Genomic DNA, 16,426 nt, shown 5'->3' on the forward strand with positions numbered 1-16,426 from the left:
GGGGGAGGGCACCGGGGGCCGAGCGCGGGACGCCGGGGGTCGGCGCGTGGGGGCGGGCGCCGGGGGCCGGGTGCGGGACGTCGAGCGCCGGGCGCCGGGGGCGGGCACGGGCGCGGGACCGGGGGCGGGCGAGGGCACGGGGGTGGGCACGGGACTAGCGGCGGAAACCCTAGGCGCGCGGGCAGCCTGACGGCGTCGGTGGAAGAAGACAGCGCCCAGACTGACTCCCGTGCATCGGTTCTCCTATTTATACTCCCTCCTATTTGTAGGGGCGATTCCTGATCTAGCCGCCCCTACAAATCCATTTGTAGGGGCGGTTCCTGATCTAGCCGCCCCTACAAATGCATTTTGAATAACAAGTTTGACTCTAGTATTATGAACTCTAAATGACTTCAAATTGAAAAGTTTTGAATACCAAGTTTGTTAAACGAATCAATATCTACAATTGTTGTTTTGGTCAACTTTCCATTTGAGAAAGTTTGGACGGTTCAAATTTGTGATTTTTAAATTTCAACGCCTACAAACTAGTTTTCGGAACCCTAGGTTATCTCAAATTGAAAAGTTTTGAATACCAAGTTTGTTCAGCTCATCAAGATCTACAATACTTATATAGTCCATTTTTTCATTTGAGAAAGTTTGAACAAAATGTAGTTCAAATTTCACAAGTGTGTGACATAGTTTCAGAAAGTCTATATGAGATTCAAGAATTTGTGACTAGTGTTTGATAAAACTTTCTCAAATGCGAAAATGAGCTATGTAACAATTGTAGATCTTGCTGAGATGATCAAACTTGGTATTCAGAGTTTTTTCATCTGAGGTCATGTAGTGTCTCATTTGAGCAAGTTTGACCAAGTCAAATTTGGTCAAATGAAAAAACAACACTTTGACTCTAGTATTATGAACTCTAAATGACTTCAAATTGAAAAGTTTTAAATACCAAGTTTGTTAAACGAATCAATATCTACAATTGTTGTTTTGGTCAACTTTCCATTTGAGAAAGTTTGGATGGTTCAAATTTGTGATTTTTAAATTTTAACGTCTACAAACTAGTTTTCGGAACCCTAGGTTATCTTAAATTGAAAAGTTTTTAATACCAAGTTTGTTCAGCTCATCAAGATCTACAATACTTATATAGTCCATTTTTTTATTTGAGAAAGTTTGAACAAAATGTAGTTCAAATTTCACAAGTGTGTGACATAGTTTCAGAAAGTCTATATGAGATTCAAGAATTTGTGACTACTGTTTGATAAAACTTTCTCAAATGCGAAAATGAGCTATGTAACAATTGTAGATCTTGCTGAGATGATCAAACTTGGTATTCAGAGTTTTTTCATCTGAGGTCATGTAGTGTCTCATTTGAGCAAGTTTGACCAAGTCAAATTTGGTCAAATGAAAAAACAACACTTTGACTATAGTATTATGAACTCTAAATGACTTCAAATTGAAAAGTTTTGAATACCAAGTTTGTTAAACGAATCAATATCTACAATTGTTGTTTTGGTCAACTTTCCATTTGAGAAAGTTTGGATGGTTCAAATTTGTGATTTTTAAATTTCAACGCCTACAAACTAGTTTTCGGAACCCTAGGTTATCTCAAATTGAAAAGTTTTGAATACCAAGTTTGTTCAGCTCATCAAGATCTACAATACTTATATAGTCCATTTTTTCATTTGAGAAAGTTTGAACAAAATGTAGTTCAAATTTCACAAGTGTGTGACATAGTTTCAAAAAGTCTATATGAGATTCAAGAATTTGTGAGTAGTGTTTGATAAAACTTTCTCAAATGTGAAAATGAGCTATGTAATAATTGTAGATCTTGCTGAGATGATCAAACTTGGTATTCAGAGTTTTTTCATCTGAGGTCATGTAGTGTCTCATTTGAGCAAGTTTGACCAAGTCAAATTTGGTCAAATGAAAAAACAACACTTTGACTCTAGTATTATGAACTCTAAATGACTTCTGGATGTTGCAATAGAGTGGATGTTCAAATAGAGTCATCTGGATATTGCAAAGGGTAGTCTCACACACATGCATAAAATGTAGTCTCACATATATAAAAAAATATGTAGTCTTACACACGTACATAAATATATAGTCTCACACGCATGCATAAATGAAGCCTTACAAACACACACTTACACAAACACTCCATGTTCAACAACTAGCTAGCCCGCTGTAACGACTTTCCCCTTGACACCTTTTCGTTCCCATGGTATTATATCTTTGGGGATGTTCTTTTTCACAACACTGATCTTCTTAGGAAAGTCTGTGAATAGCGGCATCTCATCATAGTTATTGTAAGCTTCAACATCGTCCACGCCATCAACTCCAATAATGTGTTGTTTCCCAGAGGCAACCACGTGCTTTGTCTTCTTCTTCGGGGTGAGGTTACTTTGTGGGTCAGACATATAGAAAACTTGTGCGACACGTGAAGCGAGCACCCAAGGGTCATCTTGGTAGCCTAGATTCTCGAGGTCCAGGACTCTCAATCCGATCTCGTTCAGTTGGTGTTGTTTGATCCAGTGGCATTGAAACAGGGCCACCGTTATATCCCTTCCATAGTCAAGTTCCCATATCTCTTCAATGATGCCAAAGTATTGGATCTTTTGCCCTAATCCATCGAGAGCCTCTATTCGAACGCCGCTGTTTTAGTTCACATATTTACTATCCTTTGCGTGGGTATAGTATGTGTACCCATTGATGTCATAAGCATTCCAAGATGTCACTTGTCTCGATGGCCCCTCCGCCAACCTACTGATGGTAATAGAGTCTATGGTTTCTTCAGGCGGTATGTTTTGGTCCTTCAACCATATAGTTAGTCGTTGCTTGTGCTATTTCATGACCCAATCATCCGAACGGCCATTTCTCTCCGCCATAATGATAGCCAAGTGTTCATCAATATACGGTTACATCAGTTGTGTACTCTGCAAGACACTGTAATGCGCCCGACTCACCTCTTTGTAATCATGGTTGATGAACACTTTTCTACCACTGGTGCCCTTCCCAGCCAGCCTACCCTTGTGACGAGAATTGGGTTTACCAATCCCTTTCTGTACTTTTAGGTACTCTTGACAGCACTCGACGACTTCTTCAGTACTGTAACCCTCTATCATGGAGCCCTCTGGGTATGCTCGATTATGCACGTATCGACTTAAAACCGACATGAACCGCTCATAGGACCACATTTCATGCAAGTAGCAAGGGCCAAGCGCCTGTATCTGATGAACCATGTGAATCATGAGATGTGGCATTATATCAAAAAAAGCAGGAGGTAAACACATCTCCAGTTGGTTTTGTGTCTCCACCACAAATTCATGTAGGTCACTCAGCTCTTCCTTGCCAATCGTCTTCTGTGAGATCTTCGAAAAGAAGTAGCACATGCGGGTGATGGCCATTTTCAAGAACTCTGGCTTTATAGCCCTGATTGCAATAGGTAGAAACACTGTTAGCATCACATGGCAATCGTGAGCCTTGCAGTGTGTTATTGACAAGTCCTTCATCGACACTAGCTTCTTCACATTTGCTGAAAACCCAGTCGGGACTTTGATCCCCCTCAGGAAAGTGCATATAGCTCTCTTCTCGTTTGGTGTTAGGTTGAAGCACGCCGCGGGCAGAGTGTATTTTCCATTAGCCTCAGGTACCGGGTGAAGCTGTGGCATCATGTTTAGCTGCACCATGTCTTTCCATGCTTTCAGACCATCCTTTGACTTGCCTGTGTCCATCAAGGTAGCAGTGAGACTCTCAAAGACATTCTTCTGCACGTGCATAGCATCAATGGCATGGGGGACCTCCAAGTCTGGCCAATAAGGCAGATATTGAAAGAAGATCGATTGTTTCTTGAAAGGTACGCCTTCGATAGGAGGTGTGCTTCTATCTCTGTTTGTCCCATCCGAATTCTTCTTTCCATAGACGACGCGTATGTTTTTCACCATTCTGTACACATGTTCTCCGTTATGACGTCTCTCCGGAGGGGGTTCAATCTCCGGGGCGTTGTCATAAAATCTAAAGAACAATTTGCTGCGGTACTTGTGACTTGTCTTTAAGAAACGTCGGTTCCTTAGGTAAACTATCTTCTTAGATGCATCCAGGTAAACCCATGTAGTACCATCCAAGCAAACCAAGCATCCCGTCTTCCCTTTGATCTGTCCAGACAAAGCAAACAGCGCGGGGTAATCATTGGTAGTAACAAATATTATTGCTCTACATATGAAATCCTCCTTTCGGAACACATCGTACATCTGCTCCCCATGCCTCCATAGTCTCTCCATTTCTTGCATCAAGGGCTCGAGGAACACATCTATATCAATGCCTGGTTGTTTAGGGGCAGAAATAAGAATAGCGAGGAGAAGGTACTTTCTCTTCTGACACAACCATGTTGGGATGTTGTACATGGTCAAGATCACTGGCCATGTGTTATGGTTGCTCATCCTCTCATTGAAGGGATTCATTCCATCGGTGCTCAGGCTAAACCGTACATTCCTTGGGTCATCGCTGAATTCTTTGTGCTTCTCATCAAACCTTTGCCACTGACTACAATCAGCCGGGTGTGTAATCTTATCATCATCCACCTTGCGCTCATCATCCCACCATGTCATGAGTGCGGCTTCTTTAGGGTTTAGGAACATACATCTCAAGCGGTCGGTCACTGGCAGGTACCACATTACCAGGGCAGGAGTTCTTCTCTGCTTTGCATCGTTGCCTAATGGAGTGTCCTCTGGGGGTTGAGATTCTTGTACCACCTTTTTTATACCCTTCTTATTCCTCTTTTTCCCCGTGGATGGTTCGTCCCTACCGTAAAGGTCATTGTTCTTGTACCGGCTGGCCCCACACCGGGGATATTTATCCAATGACTTGAACGTTTCACCACGAAAAAGTATACAGTGGTTGGGGCATGCATGTATTTTTTCAACCCCATTGTCAATGGACTTATGATCTTCTTCGCTTGGTATGTGTTGGCGGGAACTGAGTTTGGTTGTGGCAGCACCCATGACAGGAGATGCAATAGATCATTGAAACTACAGTCTGACCAGCCGTACTTAGCCTTCAGGATGAGCAGCTCAAGCACGAAATGTAGCAATGTCCAATGTGTCGGACAACCCTTTTCAACACCATACACAGTCTCCTTCGATGCTTTTGTCACTCTTTCTAAATTTTCTAAACCTTTCGGGCTATTTAGTAAAATCTCTGGTCTAAGGGTTCGAATCATGTCATCTAAATCATCTTCAACTCCGACACGTGTTCCACCATCATTATTGGCACCACCTTTGTCGTTACCATCCCAACCACCAGCATCACCACCTTGTCCATTGCCAAACTCGAAATCTATTTGTGCATCAAGCTCGGCTGAATATTGGGACAGAGATTCTATGGTTTCATCGTCGTATTCCTCCACATCCTCGTCGTTAACAATAACCGTTTCACCATGATGAATCCACACTGTGTAGTCCTCAACAAATCCTCATATAATCAAATGTGATCTGATGATAGTCACATCTGTCCATGCCATACGGTTCTTGCAATCTTTACAGGGGCAAATAATTGTATCCTTATTCTCTTTCAATGCCGTTGCATGCTTCGTTGCGGCTTCAATAAATTTATCCACCTCTTCACGGAAACCTGCCTTGAACCTTAACGAACCATACATCCAAGAGTTTCTGTACTCCATCTTTTACAACAACAAAACAAACATTAAAGGACTACTTATTCAGATATATATAAAAATTAATCAAAGTAATAATTATTTGAGAATAATTGTATATACCTCAGATATATATGAATATAAATCTAATATAATTACATGAAGCATACAAACACCATGGTAGAGGAAAATTAATTAATGGCCTATTTATCCATAAATAATTAAAATATATATTTATTGATTACAATAAACAATTTCAAAGACAACAATTAGCAATAATTATACTTTACCCAATATCTTTCGTACAAACCCTAGTCCAATTTTATCAAACATAAATTTACAAAAACGAAATTAATAAAAAAAACCAAACCCTAAATCTAGATCACATGCACATGAAACATCCATAAAACTAACTAATGGTTCACTAAAATCAAGAAACATAGACCAAATAAGGGTATGGTCTTGTTTCCCTCCCTAATTTACCCTAGTACATTTAAAAGTCGGGTCTAATTTGCTCATAAATAGCTCAAGCACCATAGAAGAGAGAGAAAAACAAAACTCTAACTATTCACTAATCAACCATTAAAACTTCAAAAAAAGTGTGTAATAGCATTTTCTTACCTTCTACAACCTCTCCACCAAAGGATTTGAGACCAAAACCTTCCACCCTTAGTAGAGTAATTTTTGGGAGGTGCCCAAGGCCTCCCCACCTTTCTTTCATGGGTTGGAGTGAGTGACCCGAGGAAGAAGAAGGTGCTGCCTCAATTTTATATAGGGGCCATTTGTAGGGGCGGCTGGTGATTGAGCCGCCCCTACAAATAGGAGCTATAAATACGGGGCCATTTTTAGGGGCGGCTCAATCACCAGCCGCCCCTACAAATAGAATTTCCAGGGGCGCCCGGTGATTGAGCCGCCCCTACAAATCAGACCCTATTTGTAGGGGCGGCTCGTAACACCAGCCGCCCCTGCTATTCCATTTGTAGGGGCGGCTGGTGTCTGGGCACCCGAACACGCCACTGTAGGGGCGGCTCCATAACCAGCCGCCCCTACAAAAAAATCGATCCGTTGCTAAAAATCGTTTTCTACGTAGTGGTAGTAACTTCGTCAATCTAGATTTGCCGGTCCAACTCAGTTTTTCGGATATGCTCATAGGTATAGGGTGTACGTGCGTGCGTTCGTATATGTAAGCGTCTACGTCTTGCAACAAGAGGTGGCGAAAAGTTTTGCTAAATTTAATCCGTTTATCCAGTAAAATATTTCCATGCATGTTATTCATCCACAAAAGAATTTGCACACTTATTTCCTATAATAGTATTCAAACTATCTTATACAATGTTGCTGTACAAATTGCCACGCACCGTGCGCACACACCATGCGTACGTGGTCAAATCAAAAGTTACAAAGAAAAACCAATCAATCAACAAATTAAATCCAACCATCGATCATCAGCAACGACGACGGGAAAACGCCTTGATGTCTGGACCAACATCGAGCGAGCGCAAACCGCATGCATGAACCAGAGCGAGGGCGCTCTTTGGCCGTGGATCTCTGGACGACGTGACCCTCCACGCACCGCGCTCGGCACAAGACCAGAGTACGCGCCGTCGTCGTCGGTCAATCACCAGGTCACCAGTCACCACCCACCATAAATCCTATGGCGGCGGGCAGCCGTTGTTGGGGCTGTTGGTCTCGCACGACGGCCCCGCTCCCAGCTGCTGCAGGTACAGCCGCCGGAGCGTCTCGACGATGAAGACGCCGCCGTTCGGCAGCGGCCCGTCCCCGGTGGCCGCCCAGCCGCCGTCGCCGCTCAAGGACCGCGCCTCCGCCCCGAGCACGGCCAAGAACAGCAGCACCGCCATGATCACCACCGGTAGAACGAGTCCTCCCCTCCTCCTCATGACCATTGCCATGGCCGAACTATTTGTTCCTTCTCTCCCCACTGATGATCTTCCGGCTGGCTCCTTCTTGTTTGCGAGCAAGTACTAAAGCCCCGGTCGTATCAGAAAGAACTTGCGTAGTGCAAGCAAAGTAGGTAGCCACGGAACGGGTCCCGGCGTATATATAAGGGAGGGTGATGCAGAGCTGGGCGAAGAGGCATTGCGATCTCGAGCGGGCGGAAGTTGCATGGCGGTTCCGTGCGGTGACTTGGTTGCCAGCGCAGCGCGTTCATCAGAAAAGTCGCCGCGCGCGTGCGCGCGCCACGGACGGCGCCGATCGTTTCATTTGCACCGGCGCCACGCCATGCATTTGTCCCGTGCCTGCCCGCCCTGTATGTTAGAAAGTAGAAGCGGAATTAATGGCGGCAATTCCTCGTCGCTGTCAGTGGGGCCGGCCGCACGTACGGCGGCGACGAAATGAGCCGCTCGCCGGCGAGGAGGTCAAACGTCGGAGCCTGCCGTGTTGACCCATGCGTGCAGGTGACAGGGCAATGACTTTGGAGCATGCGGATGGCAGCACCTGGCGCCGGCTTGATAAGTCAAGCGGAGCGATTAGTTGGACCAACACCGTCCTGGCAGCAAGGCTACCTCTACTTGGGCCACCATTGTTCTTGTTCAATAGGGAGAAGCTAGTGGTATTTTTGTTTAGGCAGGAGGGAGGAAGTGGTTAGAGTTTGACCGGGTGATGGCCTTGTGAGACAAGGCAAAGGCAGGTTCGGCCGTTTGGAGGGGGTCTAGTTTGACTCGACCGAGAATTAACGGACGTCCTTGGTCAGCGGATCGGTTTTGTCATGGATCATGTGCGCGCGGCAGCGGGCACTTCCGTACAAATTTGGTCCTCTTCGTCGTTCGCACATCACACGGTCGTCGGGGGCTGCATTGCATGGCGATCGAGCATTCGAGCATGCACGCTCGTCCTTGGTCTGGTCAGAGTTTTCACCTTGGGGTCATGGGATGATTCTCCAATCCAAGTCAAATTTCAGTATCGCCATTTCCAAGAAAGCCCGCTAGAGGTTGGCCAGAAGATGCTACCAGCTTCGTCTTGTCGTTAACACTTTAACATGGTTCGGTCAGCGGCTGGCTTGTTTCAGATAAACTTGCCTTGTTAATCTGCCATCATCGCAAAGTTGTCAGAGTTTCAGTGCTGCACGGTATCTATCTGACTATCAGAACTGCTAGATCACATCCGGCAGGCACCCTGCTTATATATACCGAATTTTTTATTTTTCAACCTTTTTAAAAAAATATTCACAAATAGACCTCCGGTGGTTTGATTACCCTGACATCGGCGCCATGGCTTTTGGCGCTGAGGAAACACGTCTCAGCGCCATGACCAATGGCGCCGAGGTCTTGGCGAGGCGTCGGGCGTGGCGGTGACCTGGCACCGACGTGGACAAGGGCTCGACGCCATAGATCTTGGCGCCGAGCTGTTAGCCTATAGATATTGACGTTTGAAATAAAACAAGTATACAGCCTGTTCGTTTGGCTGTGGCTTGTCGTAAACGATCGTAAATTTCCAGCCGGAACAGTATTTTTCTCTCACACAAACCAGCCAGCAGTACTTCTTCACGAACCAGCAACGATACGAACCAGCCAACCGAACAGGCTGATAATTGTTCCGAAAAATATGCAACAATGCTATTGCGGTTCAGGTGGTTAGGACGCGCGCGACTTAACTCAAAGGCTTGGGTTCAAACCCCAACGCTCAATCTTTTTTTGCTATATTTTTATAAACAATAGAACTAAAAAAATTATTTCGAGGAACATGCAATGATCGCATTGTGGTCCAGTTGATTTGGACGCACGAGTCTCGACCCATAGACCTAGGCTCGAACCCAAGCAACAAATATTTTTTGTTAAATTTTTATTTTTATAAGCAATTACAACAAGAAATATTATTCCTTTATTATTAGCGTCCTAGGTTTTACCGCACACTGTATATTATTATTCTATTGTTCCACCGTACACTGTATATTTAATTTATTTTTTATTTGATTTTGAAACATTACGTGCCTTGATCAAGTTGAGTGGCGTGTTTATATATATCTTGTTGAGCCAAAGGGCGCCTAGCTCAATCGGTTAGGTGGCCCAGCGGCACTCCTCATGTCCTGAGTTCGACTTCCCGTGTGAGCGAATTTTAGGCTGAGGTTAAAAAAAATCCCCCTCGTCCGTCCCTATAACCAAAGCACTGGGAGGCACCGGCCCAATTCTCACTTGAACGACGAAAAGCCACCGTGTAAGGGTGGGGGCGGAGGTTCGGGGGGTTTTCTCGGCCGGGTAAGAAGGTCCTTCTTCTTATTTGTAATGCTGCGGGGTAGTCTTAACCCCCGGTCGAGTTTTTTTATATATCTTGTTGCTTGGTCGTCCTTTTACTTACATGCATATGGCTTTTATCATCGTATATAAGGTGAAGACTTTCGAGACAAAGAGTAAATAAATAAAAGAATTTATTTTACATTAAGTAAGTATAATTTTCTTTGCCTCCCTATTTCAGTGTTGACCTCTTTAATTTGCATAGCTCCCTATTTTACATGAAATTCTCGCCTCGTTGATTGCATTGCATGGCGATCGAGCATGCACGCTCGTCCTTGGTCTGACTTTTCACCTTGGGATGTTTCTCCAATCCAAGTCAAATTTCAGTATCGCCATTTCCAAGAAAGCGCTCTAGAGGTTGGCCAGAAGATGCTACCAGCTTCGTCTTGTCGTTAACACTTTAACATGGTTCGATCAGCGGCTGGCTTGTTTCAAATAAACTTGCCTTGTTAATCTGCCATCATCGCAAAGTTGTCAGAGTTTCAGTGCTGCACGGTATCTATCTGACTATCAGAAACTGCTAGATCACATCCGGCAGGCACCCTGCTTATATATACAAGTAAAAGAGTAGAACATGGTATTGGCAAATCATGTAACGTTTTGCCACGAGATTTGGCTAATCAAGCAACAAGAGACGGGGGAGATCCTGACGACTTGCACAACTCTCGGTCCTACTGCCTACGTGCTGTGCCGTGAATTTCGTCGTCCCGTGCGGCACGGCTTTGGCCCGGCGACGGAGACGTGAAGCTCTTGGTCGCAGCAAGGCAGGCAGGCAGGCCGGCGGGCGAAATTCTACGATCCCGGCCTCATGTGGCAGTGACTTGTACGGCTCTCCGTCTTGCTCCTTCACCCGTGACCGTGATGCGGTATGGGTTCCTTTCATCAGAACTATACCAAACTGGTCCCAAGCACATCGTTCCGAGAAAATGCCCAGGTAGACCGTAGAAATCTGGGGATTCTGGCTTCAGAAAAAATTACAGCTGACGGGACTCAGTTCTGGTTCCAACAAAACGGTGGTTTGATTGTCAACTTGCCACCTCCCTGCACGACAGGCAACACACAAAAGTAAGCAAAACCTCGTCACCCTCTTAAAATCTAAACCCAGCGGTTGAATACACCGTCACCACATTTGACACGGTGCTTCAGGGTATGTTCATGAGCTGAACTACAGTTGACGAGGTCTATGAAACTGAGAGTAATGAATGCACTTGGCGTTTTGTCTTTAATTTGTTGTCCTCTCCTACCTTGTCTTGTCTTTCTTAGCTAAGGCATCTCTGCCTGGCAGCACCATCCACCAATATCGATAACCACTACAGGAGCCAGGAGGCAGCCAGGCAGGAGGCGGTGAAACGAGATTTCTTTCACTGACCACAACAGCAGATCACAGAAGTTGCAAGGGACATGACACGGAAATCCTGCCGAACCATGGGTTTCGTCTGACCTTTATGCTTATGCAGAAGTGTAGCTCGAGAATTTCCAGCAGGAGAAACAACTGGCAGGAACAAGTCCACATACATGGTTGTCATCAACTGACAAAATGTGTACCGCCTACAGCCTTGCCATGGGTTCAATCTGCATTCAATCTCTGCTCCAGTTTTCAATTGTTATTGGTGGTGCTAGAGTTTTCCTTTTTGCAGGTCCTGTAGAAGATGAGTTCACATGTTAATCCTGGGATTTGCAACATTTGAACATAATTACAGATTTTACTCACATATATAGGGAGAGCTGTGTACTACTGCATGAAGGTATGACATATGAGTTGTCACTTTTTAGGTGTGATTTGTTGTCAGAAGTGCACTCAAACTAACAGCAAGGCTATTCGGTTTGTTGACATTTGCAAGGCTAAGACTCTTTTGTGTAATTATGATGTCCACATGAGAATTTTCTTACGGTACTTCACATGTGCAGCAATTGGAAAGTAGGCAAACAAGAGAAGAAAATTGCTTATTTCAGTTTCTTAAGTGACTTTTTCGAATTTCTTGAATTAGGCCTAACACCAGTTGGAGCTTAAATTGTAACTGCTCAGAAGTTCTGAGTTCTGCTTGGAAGTCTGCACATAAGGTTTGCTAATATAGGCTAATTCAAAGATGCAGCACTATGTGATGACAAGTTTAATCCTTGTTCTATATTTGTCCATGTAATCTCAAAACTAACAAGCAGAAGGTGAATTCATATTTACTAATTTACCTTTCTGTGATAGGGCACAGGCGCAGGCGCGCGCAGCACATCTCTAGGACTGCAATTGTGGAGCAACAAGTACCTCCGTTATGCCATTCTCTTCAATATGGTCACTGAAGTTTGCTGCTCAAACTGACAACAGAAATTGGCAAGCAAGGACGATGAGGCGGTTAAAAAGAACCTCATTTCTCCAAATCGACAATTACATTCCTAGATCTACCTAGCAATGGTTAGGCCCCTTTTTATCTTTCATGGCAATAGAGAACATTGTCAGGATATTTTGACTGACAATCAAAATCAGCAATACGTACAAAGCAAATGGTTTGGCATATGGAGAAGATGCCAGAAGCAATCCCAATGATGCTATTGCTAGACATAGTTAACAATCAAAATATATAAGTCAGTACATATCTCAAGCTAAGAATACTCAAATCCACATTTCAAAAGCTTTCTTGCATAATCAAATATCAGTTAAGAGAGTTGTATATGAAAGATTGTTCAAACATCAGTTCTTCTGTAAGATAACATTCACACTTTATTCTTTCAGATATGGTGAATATGCCTTTCTGAGTAACTTCAAATGAAATATGCATTTACATTCTACTAATAGATTCATCCATGCATCCTTTAAGTACAGATTTTTACAATTGTCAAGGGAGCTGTATATGAGGGATTCTATAATTGAAAAATTAAACTCAATCATACTGCATTCATATAAGAAGTTTTAGGGTGCAAAAGACTTCAAAGCATATAAACTAAAAAAATGGAATATAGCTTTGCAAGAGGACCTTTGTTCTAACCAAGGTTCATGCCAGAGGGTTCCAAACATTGACTACATATGGCTGTGCCCTTAACATTTTCTTTTCTAACAAAAAATATTCAACATTATCTGTTGAAGAACAAGGACTTCATTTGATATAGAGTGGTATCAAGAATGACTTGGTACATTGGTATCTGTTTAACTGTCATCTAATAGGGGATTGAGTTAATACTTAATAGGCTGAATTGCAAATCCATTTTTCTACAGTCTACAACAACTATAAATCTACAAAACCAGACAAAGGAAATGAAATAGTACCTAACTTGCAAAGACCTGATTGGCAACAATAGAATAGCCTTAGATTTGCCACAATATGTGCCAAATAACCTGCTCTGAATCAATTATGCCTTACGGCCCCTAAAACTGAACGAACACTTCTACAATACAGGCTACAGTTGCTGCCAATTCTGACCAAGGAATCCATCTCATAGGGCTAGCTAGGATTTAGAAAATGGTTTCCAAATTCTTGCCTCTAAGCCAAGTCAAATTGATCTTCCAGTTATGAATTAAACACAGACATTGCAACTTTAGTTAATATGAATTCATTTCATGGTCAAACACGTAAGGCATGATTATCCTTTTGATCCCTTTGCTGCATGAAACATTTTAATCTCTCTGTTTCACCAATTTCAGGCAGCCATTCCATGAGAACATCCATAGTCACATAATCAGGAGTGCACCTCTCTTCTCTCATCCGGTCCATAAGTTCAAAAGCCGTCTCTGGCATGTTCTTATCTTGAAGACCTTTCAACAATGCATTGTAGGTTGTCACATTTGCAGGCACATTGTTTTCCCTCATTTCATCAAACAACTTGATAGCTGCATCAACTTCTCTGCTCTTGCAGAGGAAGTCAATTAGAGTATTGTATATTACAGTGTTGGGTTGAATCCTGGCCTCATCCATGGACCTGAAAACTCTTAATGCCTCATCTGTTTTCCCAGCTTTGCAATATCCATGTACCAGTGTACCGAAAGTGACCACAGTAGGCTGACAGCCATCATCAATCATATTCCCCAATAATTCATCCACAGCAGAGAAATCTCCTGCTTTGCACAAACAAGATAACAGGGTATTGTAGGTGTACACATCTGGCTGAAGACCAGCTCCTTTCATCTCCTCAAGCAACTCATAGGCCTCATGCAACCTTTTCTTCCGGCAAAATCCACCAATCAGAATGTTGTATGCCTTTGCATCCAACTTAAATCCTGCCTTCTTCATCGATGCCGCAATGGTGCAAGCATCCACCAACCTCCCTGCTTGTGTCAATCCAGATATCATGGTGAAATACATGACTGCATCTGGTGGATGCCCTTGGTCCTGCATCTCATGGAACAACTCCATGGCCATGCCCACATTGTTGCAATGGAGGAAAGCACTAACCAAAGTGCTATAGGTCACAGCATTGCCCCTGGCCTCCGGCCAAGCTGTCCTCTTCTCACGGAAGAAATCCAGTGCAGCACCAACCCTACCAACTCGGCATAAGCCACCAACAATTGTGTTCATCGTGATAACATTCGGTGCCACACCCTCTTTCACCATTCTCTCCACAATTTGGCAAGCCATGCCAATATCCCCCACTCGGCAACACGCATCAGCCAAGCAGTTATATGTAACTGTGTTGGGCGCACACCCATGGACGTGCCTCATCCGCTCATCCACGAACACAATGGCATCCGGCAGCCTCCCAATCTTGCACAGCCCATCCACCACGGTGTTCAAGATGACAATATCCGCACAGACGTCCGAGCCTGGGCTGGACATTCGGTCGAGCACCTTGAGCGCGTCCCCGACGCGGCCTGACTTGCAGAGCCCGTTGAGAAGTATCCATAGGTGACGATATCGGGCTTGACGGAGGCCTCTCGCATGGAGGTGAACAGCTCCGTCATGCCGCGCAGGTTGCCAGCGCGGCCGAGCGCGGAAAGGAGGGAGTTGAAGGTGGAAACGTCCGGCGCCGGCGCGCCCGCTGCGAGGGAGTCGCGGAGGAAGCTTGCGGCGTCGGCTGGGGAGGAGAAGCGTGCGAGGAGCTTGGAAAGGAGCGACGCGGAGGGAGGCGGGATGCGGTGGCGGGCCGCGAGGGAGTGGAGAGTAGCGAGGGAGGCAGGCGTGAAAGCGTAGGCCGGCTCGGCGATGAGGGCGTATAGCTCGGAGGCGAGGCCGGGCGACGCGCGGAGGAGGGACAGCGTGGCGGTGGACGGGGTGTGCCCGTGGAGGAGGTTGGCGAGGATGGCGGCGGCATTTGGGGTGTTGGGGGTGGGAGAGGAGGTGGAGGAGAGGCGGCGGCGGGATCGGAGCTTGTGGACAGCTGGCGGCACGAGCCGCCGGGTCGACGACATGGTGTACGGCAGCGGCTCAGGAAGTGACTAGGCAGCTCATCGATACGGCCGGCCGTGGAGACTGGAGAGGGGTCCAGAGAAGGTCTCAGCACTGTGCTCGGCGCCTCGGCGGCTGCGACCGGCGACGCGGCGAGCAAGGTGGGGGTTTACTCTCTTTTTTTCTTTTGTTTATAACAAATGGTTTATTAATTAAATTAAATCTACGTCATTATAAATATTCTCCATATGTCTCTAAATGTTTGTCGTCACGATTTACGATTCGATTTATAGAAAATACATGTAACACTTGTATCTCTAAATAAATTTATTAAAAAACCATATTTAAATATATATCAATGATACTAATTATATGTCATAAACATTAATACTTTTTAATACATATTTAATCAAAGTTATTTCTCGAGCAACCAAAGCCATAGATATTTAGAGTCGATGGGAGTATATAATTTAATCCGCTGCTACTATTGGTCATCCTATAGGAATGATGCCATTATAATTTATAATGTTTGTTTGAACTGTGCTACTTTATATGTCTCCAACAATTTTGGATCCACCTATTGGCTTATGTATCCGATAGACTTATGGACTTATGGTTCAACAAATATCCCTCCATCAGCCGGCAGATGTGTCATTCCGTTTCTCTCTCTCTAATCCATGTCCAATCGTTGCTCTCTTCTTACAAAGACAATTCCATAAATACCATCATAAAATATCTCAATTTTATATGAACCTCTAAAAAATTATTGTGATCTTTATGCTTTGGTTTCTATTTCTCTTCTCTTTAGTCTTTACTATCACCGGCGTCACATGTGTTACTTAGGGTTTAGATCAAAAGGCTAATTGCTAGCTAACTAAAAATTAGTGCTAATGTATTTAAGGGCCTGTTTAAATTCATTAGCACTAAAATTAGTAGCTAAAATTAGAATAAGTGGGTCTAAACAGACCTGCTAATTATTAGTTGAAGGGTTGCTAACTATTAGTTCCAGCAGGTTTAGAGTTGTTAATATGTGCTAATAGTTAATATACACCTTTAACTCATTATCCAACCACCTATTAGTCGATGGATCAAAACAGCCTCCTGCTAAAAATTAATAGCTATTAGAGTATCTTCAAGAGTTTCCAAAACAATATCTCAATCCATGATTTTACAACTCCAACAACTCCCAACCCCACTTCTCAATCTTTTAGCACTTGAAAAAATCGACC

The 16,426-nt window shown here is 44.2% G+C and overlaps 1 pseudogene; it reads right to left on the reverse strand.

Moving 5' to 3' along the window:
* Positions 1 to 10,418: 10,418 nt before the first annotated feature.
* On the reverse strand, positions 10,419 to 15,363 carry LOC136529196 (pentatricopeptide repeat-containing protein At3g61520, mitochondrial-like; annotated as a pseudogene).
* Positions 15,364 to 16,426: the final 1,063 nt, after the last annotated feature.

This window comes from Miscanthus floridulus, chromosome 19, assembly GCF_019320115.1.
Source record: "Miscanthus floridulus cultivar M001 chromosome 19, ASM1932011v1, whole genome shotgun sequence".
Classification (NCBI taxonomy): Eukaryota; Viridiplantae; Streptophyta; class Magnoliopsida; order Poales; family Poaceae; genus Miscanthus; species Miscanthus floridulus.